The following is a 21,624-nucleotide window of genomic DNA, read 5'->3' as shown; positions in this document are numbered from 1 at the left end:
GACAACCTTAGTCAGAGGGAGCTGAAACTTTGATTTTTTTTATTTTATTTTTTTTGGGGGGGGGGGGGGGAATCTAAATTTATATATTCATTGTAACATTGTATTTTTTAGTATTTTATAAAATTAGTTTTGTAGTTCCATTTCTTTGTGCTATGAATGTCTTCAGTTTATCAAATGATTTATTGTATTACTAAAATCTACAATTCGTTGTTCTGTATACATGTGTTTTTTTTCCTTAAATTTATTTGTATATAATATTTTGCTGAGGAATCGGATTGGTGATATACTTTAGTAAGGTAAACTTGTCCTTTTAAGGTAGGCATTTGTTAGGGGAAACTGTTACAGCACATGTGACGTCGGTTTTCAAATAATCTGTTTTTTTAAATTATAACTTACAAGTTATAATTTCTTTAAATGCATATTTTGGACTTCAAATAAATATCGATGTTTACTTCATTTTTTTATTTAATTCTCGTCAGTATGTATCAATACTGACATAAAAAAAAAATATGATTCAAACATATGCTATTGTGATTGATTTTTCATCCTGAAACTTGATCTAACATGCGACAAATTCATAATTAAGAATAGTTTGTCACGAAAAAATCTTCTCTCAGAACGTGGCAACAATCGGATAACAACATTATAGATAAAAGAGAAAAGATAATTGAGGATCAACATTGGTAAGTAATTTATCCTATTCGGACACTAAACCAAAAAATTAATAAAATAATATGTATATCATTATAGGATAAATGTCATATCAGTTAAAAAAGGGCTAAATAAAAACACACAGAAATTAACCCGGACAAAACAAAGAAACAATAAAATAAAAATTTATTTCAGTTATGCATGTTACATTTTGATAACCTAAGTTCTATGCATCCTTTAACAAACCTTGAAATGCTTTCTACTATAGATATGTACAAGTGACAAAACTGCATGAGTATTGCCGATATATAGATTAAGGAAGATGTTGTAAGAGTGCCAATGAGACAAATTTCCATCCAAGTAACAATTTATAAAAGTAAACCATTACAGGTCAATGTACTACCTCTAACACGGAGCATCTCACACCAAACAGCAAGCCCCAAAAATTACTAGTATAAAACCATTCAAACGGGAAAATCAACGGTCATATCTATAAAAAAAAAAACAAAAAAAAAACAACGAAAAACGAGAAACACTTATGAACCCCATACATAGACGACAACTAGTGAACATCAGATTCCTGACTTCGGACAGTCTGTATTCCACAACAAATGTGTGTTCTTATGTAGGATGTCTATTAATATAAAAATTAGAAGATGCGATATGATTGCCAATGAGGCCACTCTCAACAAGAGACCAAATACATGTAACACAGACATTAACATCTATAAGTCACCGTATTAAGCATAATTTAGCTTCCAGCATAAGAGGCGACATATATGTAAGCAAACAAATTATAAAGCCAAATAACACATTTTTGAAAAGCTTTTGCATATGTTTTTTGATCAATATGCTTTTTTTTTTAAATTAAATATCAACAAAATACGTCATGTACTTCAGATTATTTGATTGTCTGTACCCTTAAATGAAAATACGTCATGCCATTTGTTTTATTTCCATTGTTAAACCAATAAAAATATTTTAGTATATAAGTTTTTTTGAAAATATTACACAATGCAGTACGTTCCTAAACATCAAATTATGAATGAGTCAGTCCATACGAAAAGGTACAAGAAGTCTTGTTGGTAAACTTTACAGAACAGGTTATCAAAATTGGTTAAAATAATTTTGAAAAAATTGTAGAAAACTCATAAAATGATGTCCCATTTGTCAGGTAAAACGACAAAAACGTAAAAATAACAGAATTTTCGTACACGGGCATGTGTAAAAATCAATTGTTAACCGGAATTGATGAAACCAATTCGCAAAACTTATAGAGAGAGAAAAGGTCAAGTTAAGTTAAGTTATTTAATATTATATAAATCATCCGACCTTAGAAAAATAAGATTTTAATTTATATCAAAGTTATTTTATATGATATAAATCAGCTATCCTCAAACTGGATTCTTAATGTTGATACTATTACAATGAAGTGATTTTTGCTTCGTAAGCGAGAGCCTTATCACCATCCGGCAAGTTAAGACATATATATGAACAATAATGCATAAAAAGAAAATGAATGAACAAAATCATTAAAAAACAAGGGAGTTGTATTAAAGCACTGAAATGTGAATAACTTACAGAGGAAAAAGTAACAGTCTTATATAAATCATAAAGCTGCTAGCAATACTCATGGACACATTTTTGGATTTCGTAATTTTTCATTTTGGTACCTTTTTACACGGACAGACTCAGATTTAATAACAACATTTTATTTATATACCTCCCCCCCCAAAAAAAAACCAACAAAAAAAAACCAGACAAACAACTGTAAATGGCAAATTACCAGTATTATGAAGTTTTTTTCAGTTCTAATAATTGTTACTAATCTACTTTTCTTTAGTTGAATCATTTTCTAGAAATATATTAAAGATAAAAAAATAAAATCTGCAATATCTTTTTTAATTTTTCTATTCTAGGTTTTATTCTGCCTTAACAATATCCTGATTATAACCGAATTCAAATCAAACTGAAAAGGGGGGGGGGTTTGGAAGAGAAAAATTCCCAATTGAGGTTTTACATGACGTATACTATAAGTTATATGGTTCGCTACTGTTCCCCTACAGATCCATAGAGGGTAAGTAAAACCCATAGGGGGTGAGGCCGGATGCCGAATTCCCTATGGATTTTATTCACCCTCTATGGATTCGTAGGGGGCAGTAGTTAATCGTATAACGAATGTATCGCACGCTGGACTTATTCTGCTGTGTTTTGTTGAAAAAGAAACCGTGATACACAAAAACATTAGTAGATGAGGTCACCATAAACGCGTCATGAACCCCCTATGAAATTTACTAACCACCGGTCCCTCTATCAATTCTTTGTAACGTTTTGCATCATTAAAAAAATTGCACCATGTACTTTTGTCAAATTTGTTGTGTGTGTAATGTATAGTCCTAGTCCAAATATATATCCAAAATTCAGAAAGATTGATCCAATCACTTTTACAAATTTAGCCAATACACATCCATACCCCTATTAACAAGTCAAGAGATGTTCCGACGGGGTTATCGGGGGTCACTACGTGACGGCGTTAAACCAATTACAACGTGTTAATTTACCCGCGGTGCTATAATATAAGTTTTATGGTTTGCTACTGACCCCCTACGGATCCATAGAGGGTTAGTAAAATCCAAAGGGGATGAGGCCGCAGGCCTAGTCTCCTGTGGAATTTACTAACCCTTTATGGATTCGTAGGGGGTCAGTAGTGAACCGTATACGAATTTATCGCATGCAGGCCTTTTCCTGTTACGTTTTGTAGAAAAATAAACAATGAAATACAACAATATCAATAGTTGACGTCACCATTATAAGTTATATGGTTCGCTACTGATCCCCTACGGATCCATAGAGGGTTAGTAAAATCCATAGGGGGTGAGGCCGGAGGCCGAGTCCCCTATGGATTTTATTCACCCTCTATGGATCTGTAGGGGGTCAGTAGTTAACCGTATAACGAATTTATCACACGCTGGACTTTTTTTGCTGCGTATTGTTGAAAAATTTACAATGAAACACAACAACATTAATAGATGACGTCACCATTAACGCGCCATGAACCCCCTATGAAATTTACTAACTCCCTACGGTCTCATAGGGGGTCACCATGTGGCGGCGTTAAACCAATCACAACGTGATAATTTACCCGCGGTGCGATAATAACAGTAGATTTAACGTCACGAACCCCCTATGAAGTTTAATAACTCCCTTCAGATCCATATGGGGTCACCACGTGACGGTGTTTAACCAATCACAACATGATTATTTGTCTTCACAAAAACAAATAACAACAATAACAACATATTAGCTTCAAATTTGTTTTATGAATGTATTTCAATAATATATATTAGTTTCTTCGTCTGTTTAAACCTTTCAGATTTTTATTTTATTTTGAAAGGGAAGTAACTTCTTACTAACCCCATATGGTTTCTAACTCTGTATGGTAACTTACCATGTATGTGTTAGGGCACCCTATACCCTATACTATATATTTATAGATTATTACATGGCATTTTTCATATTGCCCTGGTATCAGCCCTAGACTCCCATATCAAGCCAGAGGGCTTTAGCCCGAGGGATTGATATGGGTCGAGGGCTGATACCAGGGACCATATGAAAAATGACATGTAATAATCTATTTATCACATATCAAATTATGTTTGATATTTCATCAAAAATCAAAAAGATATTTAACGAAAATAAAATAAAAAATGTATCACTGTGAGTTTAAAAAAGTTCGTATCACAGTAGGTAAACAACGTTTTGTGAAAAGTTTCAGAAATGATTAACAATAAATATATTAATTCTAAGAATTGCAAATATTAAACGACTTTAAAATGTTACATTACAAATGTTAAAAATGCTTAAGAAGAATCCTATATCGCTACTCATTCCAGTGTGGCGTCATATATTTTATAAATTCTTTATGACGTCAAAATTTTACGGGAACTTTTGTGATTTTCACTGTTGATTTCTACTTTTTTCTTCTACAGCAGATTCGTAACTTTCTAAATTTCTTTTCATTGTGTTCAACTTGTTTACAAATAGTCTTTGATTGACAGTTTACCGGAAGTTAAACTCGGGGGCTTGATATGGATTTCGAGGGCTGATATCGATATCGGCCCCGAGGGCTGATAACCAACCTTGACTTCCGGCTATTATTGGCCATGCAAAAACGTACATATCAGTACAAAATATGTGATAAATATATTTATCATATACTTAGCATTGATATGATAGTTTTTGCATATGAGTAATGACTGGAAGTACACAAGCCATAATTTCCCACCCGGGCTGATAACCCATATCAGGTGCATCTCGTGCACAAAACCCAGAATAGTGCCTCTCGTGCAAGTTACTTCCGGTACTTCCGGTATCGGTTGTTTACTTTTCAGATATATTTTATGACGACGTCAAAATTTACGGAACTTTTGTGGTGATAGTTTAGTATTTGCTAAAAAATGCCATTGACAATTATGAATCATTTTATAGTACAACAAACATGGAGTAATAATGATCATAAAACTCTTCCAAATTTTCAATGTTTCAATATGCCTACCAGACTCAAGCTGGCAGCCACTTTTATCGGCCAATCAAGATAGCAGCCACTTTTTTCCAGCAGCCAATTTTGACGATATGTCTAAAAACCAAAAAACTGCATGAGACTCAAACGTTCCAAAAATCGCTAAATCTTAGTTAAATGCAATCTAACAGCGGAAATCGACAATTTCACGGTTTCTGCTCATTTCTAAAGCATTTCATTCCGTTTTAAATATGTATGTTAGCGGTCTGTCCTTTATTTGACATTCGATAATTGATATTCAATATCCAACCGACTGCTAGCCGTCGGTTCAATATTTAAATTTAGTTGAAAATCACTATAAAGCCTAAGGGAAAAGATACCATTCTATGACCCCTTCAAGCTGTCATAAATTTTCGTTGTCCTCGAATATAAACCCTGATACAAGTTGTATATTTGTCTTTATGTTATATAGATTTTTATCAATAAAACATTACAGAGGATTCACCAAAGATGTAATTTAATATATAAAATATGAAACAAAATCCAATTACTCCAGAAACATATAGAAATAAACATAGAAATACTTATGGAAAGCCGAAAAAGAAAAGAAATTAATAGTGAACAGCTACCAGAGACTGCTTAAATGAAGGTGACCACCCTAAGACGACTTTGGACCTCTGTGGTGGCCAGACGGCTAGGTCCGGTTCGGAACTTTGCCGTTGGTATATGCCGAAAAGTACCGAATGTATGCACATGGTTAAAACGGAAAATTACGTTAAGGGGCACCTTTGAACTTCTGTGGTGGCCAGACGGGCCCGGATCCCAGAAAAATATTTAAGTGGGAAATAGCTTGGGTCAATACCTTTAAAATGAGCTAGGTCCGGTTCGGAACTTTGCCGTAGGGATATGTCGAGGAGTACCGAATGTGTGGTTGATATGGAAAATACGTAAATGGGCAACTTTGAACCTCTGTGGTGGCCAGACGGGCCCGGATCCCAGAAAAATATTTAAGTGGTGAATAGCTTGGGTCAATACCTTTAAAATGAGCTAGGTCCGGTTCGGAACTTTGCCGTTGGTATATGCCGAAAAGTACCGAATGTATGCATATGGTTAAAACGGAAAATTACGTTAAGGGGCACCTTTGAACCTCTGTGGTGGTCAGACGGGCCCGGATCCCAGAAAAATATTTAAGTGGGGAATAGCTTGGGTCAATACCTTCAAAATGAGCTAGGTCCGGTTCGGAACTTTGCCGTTGGTATATGCCGAGAAGTACCGAATGTATGCATATGGTTAAAACGGAAAATTACGTTAAGGGGCACCTTTGAACCTCTGTGGTGGCCAGACGGGCCCGGATCCCAGAAAAATATTTAAGTCGGGAATAGCTTGGGTCAATACCTTTAAAATGAGCTAGGTCCGGTTCGGAACTTTGCCGTAGGGATATGTCGAGGAGTACCGAATGTGTAGTTGATATGGAAAATACGTAGATGGGCAACTTTGAACCTCTGTGGTGGCCAGACGGGCCCGGATCCCAGAAAAATATTTAAGTGGTGAATAGCTTGGGTCAATACCTTGAAAATGAGCTAGGTCCGGTTCGGAACTTTGCCGTTGGTATATGCCGAAAAGTACCGAATGTATGCATATGGTTAAAACGGGAAATTACGTTAAGGGGCACCTTTGAACCTCTGTGGTGGTCAGACGGGCCCGGATCCCAGAAAAATATTTAAGTGGGGAATAGCTTGGGTCAATACCTTCAAAATGAGCTAGGTCCGGTTCGGAACTTTGCCGTTGGTATATGCCGAAAAGTACCGAATGTATGCATATGGTTAAAACGGAAAATTACGTTAAGGGGCACCTTTGAACCTCTGTGGTGGCCAGACGGGCCCGGATCCCAGAAAAATATTTAAGTGGGGAATAGCTTGGGTCAATACCTTTAAAATGAGCTAGGTCCTGTTCGGAACTTTGCCGTAGGGATATGTCGAGGAGTACCGAATTTGTGGTTGATATGGAAAATACGTAAATGGGCAACTTTGAACCTCTGTGGTGGCCAGACGGGCCCGGATCCCAGAAAAATATTTAAGTGTTGAATAGCTTGGGTCAATACCTTTAAAATGAGCTAGGTCCGGTTCGGAACTTTGCCGTTGGTATATGCCGAAAAGTACCGAATGTATGCATATGGTTAAAACGGAAAATTACGTTAAGGGGCACCTTTGAACCTCTGTCGTGGCCAGACGGGCCCGGATCCCAGAAAAATATTTAAGTGGGGAATAGCTTGGGTCAATACCTTTAATATGAGCTAGGTCCGGTTCGGAACTTTGCCGTAGGGATATGTCGAGGAGTACCGAATGTGTGGTTGATATGGAAAATACGTAAATGGGCAACTTTGAACCTCTGTGGTGGCCAGACGGGCCCGGATCCCAGAAAAATATTTAAGTGGTGAATAGCTTGGGTCAATACCTTTAAAATGAGCTAGGTCCGGTTCGGAACTTTGCCGTTGGTATATGCCGAAAAGTACCGAATGTATGCATATGGTTAAAACGGAAAATTACGTTAAGGGGCACCTTTGAACCTCTGTCGTGGCCAGACGGGCCCGGATCCCAGAAAAATATTTAAGTGGGGAATAGCTTGGGTCAATACCTTTAAAATGAGCTAGGTCCGGTTCGGAACTTTGCCGTAGGGATATGTCGAGGAGTACCGAATGTGTGGTTGATATGGAAAATACGTAAATGGGCAACTTTGAACCTCTGTGGTGGCCAGACGGGCCCGGATCCCAGAAAAATATTTAAGTGGTGCATAGCTTGGGTCAATACCTTAAAAATGAGCTAGGTCCGGTTCGGAACTTTGCCGTTGGTATATGCCGAAAAGTACCGAATGTATGCATATGGTTAAAACGGAAAATTACGTTAAGGGGCACCTTTGAACTTCTGTGGTGGCCAGACGGGCCCGGATCCCAGAAAAATATTTAAGTGGGGAATAGCTTGGGTCAATACCTTTAAAATGAGCTAGGTCCGGTTCGGAACTTTGCCGTAGGGATATGTCGAGGAGTACCGAATGTGTGGTTGATATGGAAAATACGTAAATGGGCAACTTTGAACCTCTGTGGTGGCCAGACGGGCCCGGATCCCAAAAAAATATTTAAGTGGTGAATAGCTTGGGTCAATACCTTTAAAATGAGCTAGGTCCGGTTCGGAACTTTGCCGTTGGTATATGCCGAAAAGTACCGAATGTATGCATATGGTTAAAACGGAAAATTACGTTAAGGGGCACCTTTGAACCTCTGTGGTGGTCAGACGGGCCCGGATCCCAGAAAAATATTTAAGTGGGGAATAGCTTGGGTCAATACCTTCAAAATGAGCTAGGTCCGGTTCGGAACTTTGCCGTTGGTATATGCCGAGAAGTACCGAATGTATGCATATGGTTAAAACGGAAAATTACGTTAAGGGGCACCTTTGAACCTCTGTGGTGGCCAGACGGGCCCGGATCCCAGAAAAATATTTAAGTGGGGAATAGCTTGGGTCAATACCTTCAAAATGAGTTAGGTCCGGTTCGGAACTTTGCCGTTGGTATATGCCGAAAAGTACCGAATGTATGCATATGGTTAAAACGGAAAATTACGTTAAGGGGCACCTTTGAACCTCTGTGGTGGCCAGACGGGCCCGGATCCCAGAAAAATATTTAAGTGGGGAATAGCTTGGGTCAATACCTTTAAAATGAGCTAGGTCCGGTTCGGAACTTTGTCGTAGGGATATGTCGAGGAGTACCGAATGTGTGGTTGATATGGAAAATACGTAAATGGGCAACTTTGAACCTCTGTGGTGGCCAGACGGGCCCGGATCCCAGAAAAATATTTAAGTGGTGAATAGCTTGGGTCAATACCTTTAAAATGAGCTAGGTCCGGTTCGGAACTTTGCCGTTGGTATATGCCGAAAAGTACCGAATGTATGCATATGGTTAAAACGGAAAATTACGTTAAGGGGCACCTTTGAACATCTGTGGTGGCCAGACGGGCCCGGATCCCAGAAAAATATTTAAGTGGGGAATAGCTTGGGTCAATACCTTTAAAATGAGCTAGGTCCGGTTCGGAACTTTGCCGTAGGGATATGTCGAGGAGTACCGAATGTGTGGTTGATATGGAAAATACGTAGATGGGCAACTTTGAACCTCTGTGGTGGCCAGACGGGCCCGGATCCCAGAAAAATATTTAAGTGGTGAATAGATTGGGTCAATACCTTGAAAATGAGCTAGGTCCGGTTCGGAACTTTGCCGTTGGTATATGCCGAAAAGTACCGAATGTATGCATATGGTTAAAACGGAAAATTACGTTAAGGGGCACCTTTGAACCTCTGTGGTGGCCAGACGGGCCCGGATCCCAGAAAAATATTTAAGTGGGGAATAGCTTGGGTCAATACCTTTAAAATGAGCTAGGTCCGGTTCGGAACTTTGCCGTAGGGATATGTCGAGGAGTACCGAATGTGTGGTTGATATGGAAAATACGTAGATGGGCAACTTTGAACCTCTGTGGTGGCCAGACGGGCCCGGATCCCAGAAAAATATTTAAGTGGTGAATAGCTTGGGTCAATACCTTTAAAATGAGCTAGGTCCGGTTCGGAACTTTGCCGTAGGTATATGCCGAAAAGTACCGAATGTATGCATATGGTTAAAACGGAAAATTACGTTAAGGGGCACCTTTGAACCTCTGTGGTGGCCAGACGGGCCCGGATCCCAGAAAAATATTTAAGTGGGGAATAGCTTGGGTCAATACCTTTAAAATGAGCTAGGTCCTGTTCGGAACTTTGCCGTAGGGATATGTCGAGGAGTACCGAATGTGTGGTTGATATGGAAAATACGTAAATGGGCAACTTTGAACCTCTGTGGTGGCCAGACGGGCCCGGATCCCAGAAAAATATTTAAGTGGTGAATAGCTTGGGTCAATACCTTTAAAATGAGCTAGGTCCGGTTCGGAACTTTGCCGTTGGTATATGCCGAAAAGTACCGAATGTATGCATATGGTTAAAACGGAAAATTACGTTAAGGGGCACCTTTGAACTTCTGTGGTGGCCAGACGGGCCCGGATCCCAGAAAAATATTTAAGTGGGGAATAGCTTGGGTCAATACCTTTAAAATGAGCTAGGTCCGGTTCGGAACTTTGCCGTAGGGATATGTCGAGGAGTACCGAATGTGTGGTTGATATGGAAAATACGTAAATGGGCAACTTTGAACCTCTGTGGTGGCCAGACGGGCCCGGATCCCAGAAAAATATTTAAGTGGTGAATAGCTTGGGTCAATACCTTTAAAATGAGCTAGGTCCGGTTCGGAACTTTGCCGTTGGTATATGCCGAGAAGTACCGAATGTATGCATATGGTTAAAACGGAAAATTACGTTAAGGGGCACCTTTGAACCTCTGTGGTGGCCAGACGGGCCCGGATCCCAGAAAAATATTTAAGTGGGGAATAGCTTGGGTCAATACCTTTAAAATGAGCTAGGTCCTGTTCGGAACTTTGCCGTAGGGATATGTCGAGGAGTACCGAATGTGTGGTTGATATGGAAAATACGTAAATGGGCAACTTTGAACCTCTGTGGTGGCCAGACGGGCCCGGATCCCAGAAAAATATTTAAGTGGTGAATAGCTTGGGTCAATACCTTTAAAATGAGCTAGGTCCGGTTCGGAACTTTGCCGTTGGTATATGCCGAAAAGTACCGAATGTATGCATATGGTTAAAACGGAAAATTACGTTAAGGGGCACCTTTGAACCTCTGTGGTGGCCAGACGGGCCCGGATCCCAGAAAAATATTTAAGTGGGGAATAGCTTGGGTCAATACCTTTAAAATGAGCTAGGTCCGGTTCGGAACTTTGCCGTAGGGATATGTCGAGGAGTACCGAATGTGTGGTTGATATGGAAAATACGTAGATGGGCAACTTTGAACCTCTGTGGTGGCCAGACGGGCCCGGATCCCAGAAAAATATTTAAGTGGTGAATAGCTTGGGTCAATACCTTGAAAATGAGCTAGGTCCGGTTCGGAACTTTGCCGTTGGTATATGCCGAAAAGTACCGAATGTATGCATATGGTTAAAACGGAAAATTACGTTAAGGGGCACCTTTGAACCTCTGTGGTGGCCAGACGGGCCCGGATCCCAGAAAAATATTTAAGTGGGGAATAGCTTGGGTCAATACCTTTAAAATGAGCTAGGTCCGGTTCGGAACTTTGCCGTAGGGATATGTCGAGGAGTACCGAATGTGTGGTTGATATGGAAAATACGTAGATGGGCAACTTTGAACCTCTGTGGTGGCCAGACGGGCCCGGATCCCAGAAAAATATTTAAGTGGTGAATAGCTTGGGTCAATACCTTGAAAATGAGCTAGGTCCGGTTCGGAACTTTGCCGTAGGTATATGCCGAAAAGTACCGAATGTATGCATATGGTTAAAACGGAAAATTACGTTAAGGGGCACCTTTGAACCTCTGTGGTGGCCAGACGGGCCCGGATCCCAGAAAAATATTTAAGTGGGGAATAGCTTGGGTCAATACCTTTAAAATGAGCTAGGTCCTGTTCGGAACTTTGCCGTAGGGATATGTCGAGGAGTACCGAATGTGTGGTTGATATGGAAAATACGTAAATGGGCAACTTTGAACCTCTGTGGTGGCCAGACGGGCCCGGATCCCAGAAAAATATTTAAGTGGTGAATAGCTTGGGTCAATACCTTTAAAATGAGCTAGGTCCGGTTCGGAACTTTGCCGTTGGTATATGCCGAAAAGTACCGAATGTATGCATATGGTTAAAACGGAAAATTACGTTAAGGGGCACCTTTGAACCTCTGTCGTGGCCAGACGGGCCCGGATCCCAGAAAAATATTTAAGTGGGGAATAGCTTGGGTCAATACCTTTAAAATGAGCTAGGTCCGGTTCGGAACTTTGCCGTAGGGATATGTCGAGGAGTACCGAATGTGTGGTTGATATGGAAAATACGTAAATGGGCAACTTTGAACCTCTGTGGTGGCCAGACGGGCCCGGATCCCAGAAAAATATTTAAGTGGTGAATAGCTTGGGTCAATACCTTTAAAATGAGCTAGGTCCGGTTCGGAACTTTGCCGTTGGTATATGCCGAAAAGTACCGAATGTATGCATATGGTTAAAACGGAAAATTACGTTAAGGGGCACCTTTGAACCTCTGTGGTGGTCAGACGGGCCCGGATCGCAGAAAAATATTTAAGTGGGGAATAGTTAGGGTCAATACCTTCAAAATGAGCTAGGTCCGGTTCGGAACTTTGCCGTTGGTATATGCCGAAAAGTACCGAATGTATGCATATGGTTAAAACGGAAAATTACGTTAAGGGGCACCTTTGAACCTCTGTGGTGGCCAGACGGGCCCGGATCCCAGGAAAATATTTAAGTGGTGAATAGCTTGAATCAATACCTTTAAAATAAGCTAGGTCCGGTTCGGAACTTTGACGTAGGGATATGTCGAGGAGTACCGAATGTGTGGTTGATATGGAAAATACGTAAATGGGCAACTCTGGACCTCTGTGGTGGCCAGACGGGCCCGGATCCCAGAAAAATATTTAAGTGGCAAATAGCTTGGATCAATACCTTTAAAATGAGCTAGGTTCGGTTCGGAACTTTGCCGTAGGGATATGTCGAGGAGTACCGAATGTGTGGTTGGTATGGAAAATACGTAAATTGGCAACTTTGAACCTCTGTGGTGTCCAGACGGGCCCGGATCCCAGAAAAATATTTAAGTGGCAAATAGCTTGGATCAATACCTTTAAAATGAGCTAGGTTCGGTTCGGAACTTTGCCGTAGGGATATGTCGAGGAGTACCGAATGTGTGGTTGGTATGGAAAATACGTAAATTGGCAACTTTGAACCTCTGTGGTGTCCAGACGGGCCCGGATCCCAGAAAAATATTTAAGTGGGGAATAGCTTGGGTCAATACCTGTAAAATGAGCTAGGTCCGGTTCCGAACCTTGCCGTTGGTATATGCCGAAAAGTACCGAATGTACGCATATGGTTAATACGGAAAATTACGTTAAGGGGCACCTTTGAACCTCTGTGGTGGCCAGACGGGCCCGGATCCCAGAAAAATATTTAAGTGGCAAATAGCTTGAATCAAAACCTTTGAAATGAGGTAGGTCTGGTTCGGAACTTTGCCGTAGGGATATGTCGAGGAGTACCGAATGTGTGGTTAATACGGAAATTGACGTTAAGGGGCACCCTTGAACCTCTTTAGTGGCCAGACGGGCCCGGATCCCAGAAAATATTTAAGTTGGTAATAGCTTTGGTCAGTACCTTTAAAATCAGCCAGGTCCGGTTCGGAACTTTGCCGTAGGGATATGTCGAGGAATACCGAATGTATTGTTGATATAGAAAATACATGTACGTAAATGGACAATTTTGAACCTCTTTTGTGGCCAGACAGTGCCGGTTCCCAGAAAAATTTTGAAGAGGCGAATAGCTCGGGTCAATACCTTTAAAATGAGATAGGTCTGGTTCGGAACTTTGCCGTAGAGATAAGCCTAGGATTTCCGAAAGCATGTGTGGTTAATATGAAAAGTACGTTAAGGCACACCTTTGAATCCCTATAATGGCCAATATCTTTCATTAGTACAACACCTCCAAATATAGATAAATTAAGATGGCTTCTTATAATGCTAGTAAAAAAGAACACGAATATAAAGTGTATGGAACTTGTTTGGTAACCTTCTTTCATTGAAACAGGTTAAATTTAAAGTAGGGGACGGACACCTTTTTAAACTTTAATGAAAAGAATGTTTAAAAAGGTGGACCGAGAAAAGTCTTAACTGGTGTCCCAAGTATTAAACACTTAAGCCCAAAGGTATCACATCAAGGATTTTACTAACGAAAAAGTACAAAGTTCTTTTTATGAACCTTAACTTAAAAGACGGTTCAGGATTTGAACCGCATCGGAAAGGTCTTGCGAAAACAAAACAGGTGTGGGTGAAAGAGGTCTTTGTTGCATGAAAAGGGTAACCTAAGTCCTTAAACTCTTGATTCAAACAATAAGATTTGCAGTACCAACCTTTTAGCAAGTATAGGCTTTGACAATTTGCCCAAGATTATAACGGATACTTTCGTTATGCGAGTATTAATGTGGTGAAGGATTAAACATCTGGACTACGTCTTTACCAAATGATAAACCACTAACGAATTTTAATCTCCCACCAGCATGTTTCGATAAAATACACATCCTCAGACTCTCTAGATTTTCCTTGTTTTGGTCTTAAGCTTCTATTGACAACTAAAGTTTCAAGAGTTCATCAATGTTTTATGTGTCGAGTTTTTAATCTGATTTACCTCGAGTTCTTGGTGCAGAGTGGTCTTTAACTCATCTACCTTTTTCTCGAGTTCTTTAATGACTGTATCATATTTTTTCTCTAGTCGTTTTATATCTCTCTTTATCTGGTTACACGCGGATTGTAATTTTAATTCTAACGGTTTCCGTATTATTATTATAAGATTTAATGTTAGTAATAGGATTGTTGTTCATGTTCAATTCTTCAAGCAATTGACTCCTATGTATTTCTCAATTTCCATAAAGTCCAATTTTATCTGTCTTGGAAACTTCATCAAGGTTTTCCTTCAGACAACAATTGTGACAATTACAAACAAAAGTGTCCACAGACCACTGGTGCTCTTATCTGAAGTTCATCGGTGATGTAGTAGATCTTAAGTTTCAAGTAATTTACCATTACGTAAGGGGGAATTAAAGTCCGTAAGAATGAAAAGACGCTTTGTTTGTTGTCGTCTTAAACTAACACGTCCAATGGGTTCCAGGTCTCATAATGGAAGGGTTAAAAGGTTATCAAACATGTCTTGCAATCGTTAAATGTAATGTTCTGTCAATTGACTTGTTTCTTCGTTCCTTTAGCTTTCCTGGTGTGTTGACCATCACCCATTCGATATTAACACATCTTGTAAACATCCATACAAAGTTAGCCATCATTTGACCACCACATGCATACCAATCATTTTTGTTGTTGTTGACGTTGGTCGGAATTCGAAAACGGGTTGTCCATACAATAGTTTGATGTGTCAATCTTGTTTTGAATGTGAGATGTGTCTTTGTAAAAGTCGTCGGTTTAAATTTAATAGGCTTAACTATCAGTGTCGGTAAACAATTGTCGAACTTTGTTCCCTTTGGTTTACGCAAGTCCAAATGAATGTCGTACATTTAAAATCTTTGAAATGTCGAAGATAATTGCGCCTTAGTACACAGGCTTGTTAAACTTTAGTTTGGTTTTCTTTATGTTTACTACTACCATGGACTCGTTATACACCACGAATTGATCACAGTTGGGTGTAGCTATTAGTTTCAACGGTTGCTTATTAGTAGTCATTAATATTATATTCACCCGTTAACGTGTGTTTTCCATGGTATTTTCAAACATTGAGTTGTTCATCAGTTTAAAGGAATACTTTTCAGATACGATGCTGGCTATGATTCTAAGGTTAGTGTTCAGGTCAATAAAAATTTTAAGCCAAATTGATTGTTAAAGTTTTGACACACGATGCACTTTGGTTAATACCAACCATTGGAAACAACACTGTTTCAAATTTCAAAAAAACAAAATTAACACATGTAGTACATGAACATAGTCAGCCACACTAATGTGTTTATTATTAAGTCGGTCAGCAGATAGTAGTTGTGTTTTCGTCATGTCGTAATGACCCTTCATGAAATCGTAAGATAAACATTTTATTTTTAATTATTTATCATAAATTCATTATTCTACCTAAATCACGACTTTCATACCTTAAATTTGTTCAACTTTAAATTCTAAGTTAAATATATAAGGTGTCGGACGAATTTAACATAAACTTACACGAATCAATGAAAAGCATTTCTTACCGGTAATTGACAGTCTAAGTTACATTTTTTTATGTGCTGCACCACGATACTTACCTGTCGAACGCTCGTGATCACGCACTTTGTCTTCACCTAATTCATCATCGCACATGTGACAATCTTAACTCGCTGTAAAACATTGGGATCTTCTTCAGTCATCACCAGGTCTTTTATCAATGTAGATGTCTGCAATCGCCTTCATTATCTCTTCCATACAATCCACAAATCTCTGAACAATGTCTTCCAGTGAGTACAGTTTTGTTTCTTTATATCCCCTATGCACAGTGTAGATACTATTCTGTACGCTATCCGGAAGTCGCGATTTTCGAAGCGATGATTTCTAACTGGCTAACAGGACGGTTTTGCCTACGGTAACTTTTCTCATCATTTGTTTACTCCTATATCTACAAAGTGCTTTGAACATCTTCGAGGTATATATAGCATCATAAATATGAGTAACTGTAACAAAAACATGCATTAGAATATAAAATATACGTGTGCATCACATCAACTTGGTAGAAAAAAATGAAATCGATGGACAATTTTGCTCTCGTAGTACAAAGCAAATAATATTTTAATGCAAATATGTGTATCAGTTTACAGTTAAATATATACTGTTTCAATATTCTTTTCGTATTTAAGTAGAATATTCGTATTTCCCATAAAAAATATGTTTTCCTTGAGGATCCTAAAATAAATTACTGTACGATCAGTCTAGAACTGACTGTATTCTAGAAGAGATTTCAGATTTTTTGACTGTATGACCAGTCGTGATTTTGAAGAAAAAACAACAGCAATTTGAAGGTATATATGTGTATATGTGATATTATGAACTATCCAGGGACGTGTAATTACTTTCATCAGACAATTCAAATATATGTCTGATGAATTTTTTAGACGGCAAAATAATTGCATTTTTGTGCCATCAGTCTTATTTAAAATCAAATGCCTAGAAAGTAATACATGATTCGCTTGTGGACTTTGTAATAGTGTATCGTTACAGTTATCTGTTTAGCTATTACATTTTTAAAGATTATTTATACCGTATGCCGTTGACCAATTGATGATAACATAAATCAAGCCTGTCTCTTTTAATATAACAAAAAATGGATAAAGACAGCTTTGCATAGGGGGATAATTCATGTGATATAATTTTGGTAAGTTTACAGAAATAGAAGGTCCATATATAATGCATTAATCGAGTAAAAATGGAACAATTTCAGAAAACTTTAATAATTGGTTTAGGAGGTGTTGGAAATACCTGATGGGTGCCCCCATATAATGCAATGTTCAAGTCCGTATCTTATATAAAGTAACCCCATAAAAGATTTTTACTAAAATTCGAAATGGACGGTGCACAATACAGTCGTTATCATTTATGATAAGGAAACCGAATAAGATTAATTATAGTTATATCAGTGACGGATTAAAAAAAGGGGATCCGGCAGTTTGAAACTATCAATGCATTTGTATGGGAACATATATTTGGAATCCCCTTTTCTCCTGGATTGGACCCCCTCTCCATTTAAAAATGTCCGGAACCCCCAATGTATATTAAGTGGTTAATGAGGAGATGCGCTTACAAAACCGGCGAAACATATTGTACCGGTCCAACGGACGAACGGAAAGACGGACTTCTTTATCACTATAACCCCCGCTTGACAAAGTGGTGTACAACTGAGTGTCAAAGAGACAGCTCTACATCTTAATCAAAGTGAAGGAACTGTGATCAATTATAGGCTACGGTACGGCCTCGAATGTGTGTAAATACATGCATTTTTATATAACTAAATCTGTGTGTTTGTACAATTTTAAGTATAACGGAGGACATTTCTGAAACTTATATACTAGTATACATCAAACCTCCCTCTTATTTTAGCAACATTTTAACATCCTTATACTTAATGTAGTAAGTCGAGTACACCCTATCAAGCTAAAACATGTTTCATAAGTTTTCAGGATGTGAATGTATTGAAATATATTTGTGTTATTTAGAAAAATGCCACCTTCTGATGTATCGTAAATAACTTTGAAATCACCACTAGAATACAGTGACATAAAGACTGATCATACAGTTTTAAAATATACAAGCGAGACTGATCGTACAGTGAAAAATTCAAACAAGTGTAATTTTCTTATTTCTGGCTTCAAAGATCTGGTTGAAACTTTTACCACCACTTGAAATATACATTTAGTTAATTAAGTCAAGTTTTTACTTTAATTTGTACACTAAGGGGGTAACAAGATTGTTTTTAGGTTCGCCGACTAATTATTCTTAGTGATGCACTTGAAAATCTCTTGATTAAGGCAAAGATACGAATAATGAATGTGCGGAATTTAATTCTAAACCATTTGAGAATATCGATGTCGGCTGAATTAATCATTAAGCAATGTACAGATGATCAACTTACCGTTTAATTCAGTATACCCATCAAATTTAAAATGTGATCCGAAAAGTTCTCGCTTCGAAAATCGCGACTTCCGGATAGCGTACAGAATAGTATCTACACTGTGCTATGAGCATACTGGACACGGTAGTCAAACCAGAAGGTGTATTTTGTTAGTTAACATCCGTGTAAGCTTTTAGTTTGTCAGGTTGGCAAGTGTCTATCTGTTCTTAGCTACATTGAATGTCAGCATAAATAACATAAGAAAATCGCATTTTACGTTGGTACTATGTTGTAACATATTGTAATGGTATCTTCTTCTGGAATTTCGATTTTCACTCCATTCATCATATCACAATACATTAAATGTTCGTCTAAAAAGTCTTACTTTAACAACGATTGAAACATCTTCGACAAAAACACTTTACCATTGTGGGATGACACTATGGGACTTAACAAATGTGATAATAGTTATCAAAGTACCAGGATTATAATTGTGTACGCCAAACGCGCGTTTCGTCTACATAAGACTCATCAGTGACGCTCATATCAAAATATTTATAAAGCCAAACAAGTAGAAAGTTGAAGAGCATTTAGGATCCAAAATTCCAAAAAGTTGTGCCAAATACGGCTTAGGTAATCTATTCCTGGGATAAGAAAATCCTTAGTTTTTCGAAAAATTCAGTTTTGTAAACGGGAAATTTATAAAAATGACGACAATATTGATATTCATGTCAACACCGAAGTGTTGACTACTGGGCTGGTAATACCCTCGGGGACGAAACGTCCACCAGCAGTGGCATCGACCCAGTGGTGTATATAGTTATCAAAGTTCCAGAATTATAATTATGTACGCCAGACGCGCGTTTCGTCTACTTAAGACTCATCAGTGACGCTCATGTCAAAATATTTATAAAGCCAAACAAGTACAAAGTTGAAGAGCATTTAGGATCCAAAATTCCAAAAAGTTGTGCCAAATACGGCTTAGGTATCTATTCCTGGGATAAGAAAATCCTTAGTTTTTCGAAAAATTCAGTTTTGTAAAACGGGAAATTTATAAAAATGACCACAATATTGATATTCATCTCAACACCGAAGTGTTGACTACTGGGCTGGTAATACCCTCGGGGACGAAACGTCCACCAGAAGTAGCATCGACCCAGTGGTGTAAATAGTTATCAAAGTACCAGGATTATAATTTTGTACGCCAGACGCGCGTTTCGTCTACATAAGACTCATCAGTGACGCTCATATCAAAATATTTATAAAGCCAAACAAGTACAATGTTGAAGAGCATTTAGGATCCAAAATTCCAAAAAGTTGTGCCAAATACGGCTAATGTAATCTATTCCTGGAATAAGAAAATCCTTAGTTTTTCGAAAAATTCAGTTTTGTAAACGGGAAATTTATAAAAATGACCGCAATATTGATATTCATGTAAACACCGAAGTGTTGACTACTGGGCTGGTAATACCCTCGGGGACGAAACGTCCACCAGCAGTGGCATCGACCCAGTGGTGTAAATAGTTATCAAAGTACCAGGATTATAATTTTGTACGCCAGACGCGCGTTTCGTCTACATAAGACTCATCAGTGACGCTCATATCAAAATATTTATAAAGCCAAACAAGTACAAACTTTTTATCCAACAGTAATGATGTTTAGTAGCATTGGTTAAATACAACGTGTTTGTGTGAGTTCTATTCTTTCTGATGTTTTTTGAATTTTTAACGGGTACTTTTTTGTATTTTTTGTATTGACTCACTCGTAAAATGTACTTTTCTGATCCACCTATTCATGATGTGATTGTGAGAATACAGCTCACGTTAATAATGGCCTTCGTCTGTACTAGTTTTACTGAAAGGCGTAGGTAAGACTCAAACTTCAGGGATACAATTTATTCATATGAAGGTGTACTTCTACAATATGACTAACGTTCACTCACTTCCATCACGCATGCAAGTTGCTATGCTTTCTTTTGCCTTTTCTATCGTTACTGTTAGTTCAGTGTCTTGGTGGTTGATTCAGTAATACTAACTTGCCATGCTTGAGTTCACCTTAAAAGTGGAATCACTGTCACCTGTTGCAAGGTTTTTTTACCAACTGTACTAGAAGCACCTTCGATGCCTACTTTAAGTTGTCTTCTGAAATTTTACGAATCAAATGTATGTAAAGCACTTCGACTTGCCTTAAAAATGAATTAACAAATGGTTCAATAAACACTGTAGTTCTTTTCTACCATCTTTCATCTTAATAACAGGTTTCTTAGCTTTGTCTTGTTGCAGTCCTTTTTCCTTTATCTTGATCTATATATAAGGTATACCACGTTTCTTTGCTTTTAGTATTAATTCATTTTTAGTGAACACTTCTGTATGGGGTAACACTTGATGCGTTTTGTCTTCAATAAGCTTTACCAACACGTCTTTTGGGTTTATACTATATCCTTTTAACCCCAAATCCTTTGTTTACCGTTATTTGTAAATGACCCTTTGGTATTGTCTTTATAAACCTAGCGCAACCTCTTTATTATGTAGAGCATGTATATTAACTGACAATATAGGCGTACCCGATATGTTTTTGTTTGTTAATGCCATTGTTTATTTAATACTTACACACATATGTCTTTTATGATTATTTTTTTTTCAATTTTACACCCCTAACCACCACTTGTAATTTTTTTAATCTAATGTTTACTAGATGTGAAAAGAAAAATCAGGACACGTACTACTACGCGGTTTTCTGTCTAATAAGGGTATAGGCAGTCGTACTTATGATGAACGGTCCTTCCAACGTTCTTGTTTCGTAATACAACCCACTACAAGCCCACACTTTAACTGTGACCCGTTTTATTGACTTCAAGATTAGTAGGTAAGTATCACAAATTATTTCATCCCCACTTGTAGTGTCAATAATTTGGTTCACCTCACTTGTTGGCAGGTCCTTCCATTTTTGTTTGTCTTTTGTGTCAAAGGTATTCAGATCAATTAAGAAATAATATTGATTATAAGATGCCTTCATAATCCTAAATATTCCTATATTCTGTTTTTTTTCAATTTAAAAAACACCACCCGTACTCCTATTCAAATTCTAACCCTAACACCCCTTACCCTAACACACCTTACTCTAAAACCTTAAACAGCTTAATGAGCAGTTTTAAATCAGACTTCTTTAACTTTTACACCATTATGCTTATTTACCTGTATAATG

At 38.1% G+C, this 21,624-nt stretch overlaps 1 protein-coding gene across 1 annotated transcript in view; it reads left to right on the top strand.

The window, feature by feature from the left end:
• The first annotated feature begins 606 nt into the window (after positions 1–606).
• LOC143074161 (uncharacterized) overlaps positions 607–21,624 on the top strand; it is a 48,445-nt gene continuing 27,427 nt past the window's right edge. The window contains exon 1 of the mRNA XM_076249711.1: positions 607–683. The gene's annotated coding sequence lies outside the window, so the exon portion shown is untranslated. The remainder of the gene's footprint in view (positions 684–21,624) is intronic.

Source organism: Mytilus galloprovincialis, chromosome 5, assembly GCF_965363235.1.
Source record: "Mytilus galloprovincialis chromosome 5, xbMytGall1.hap1.1, whole genome shotgun sequence".
NCBI lineage: Eukaryota > Metazoa > Mollusca > Bivalvia > Mytilida > Mytilidae > Mytilus > Mytilus galloprovincialis.
Note: the sequence above shows the minus strand (reverse complement) of the source record. Positions and strands in the feature narration are given on the sequence as shown.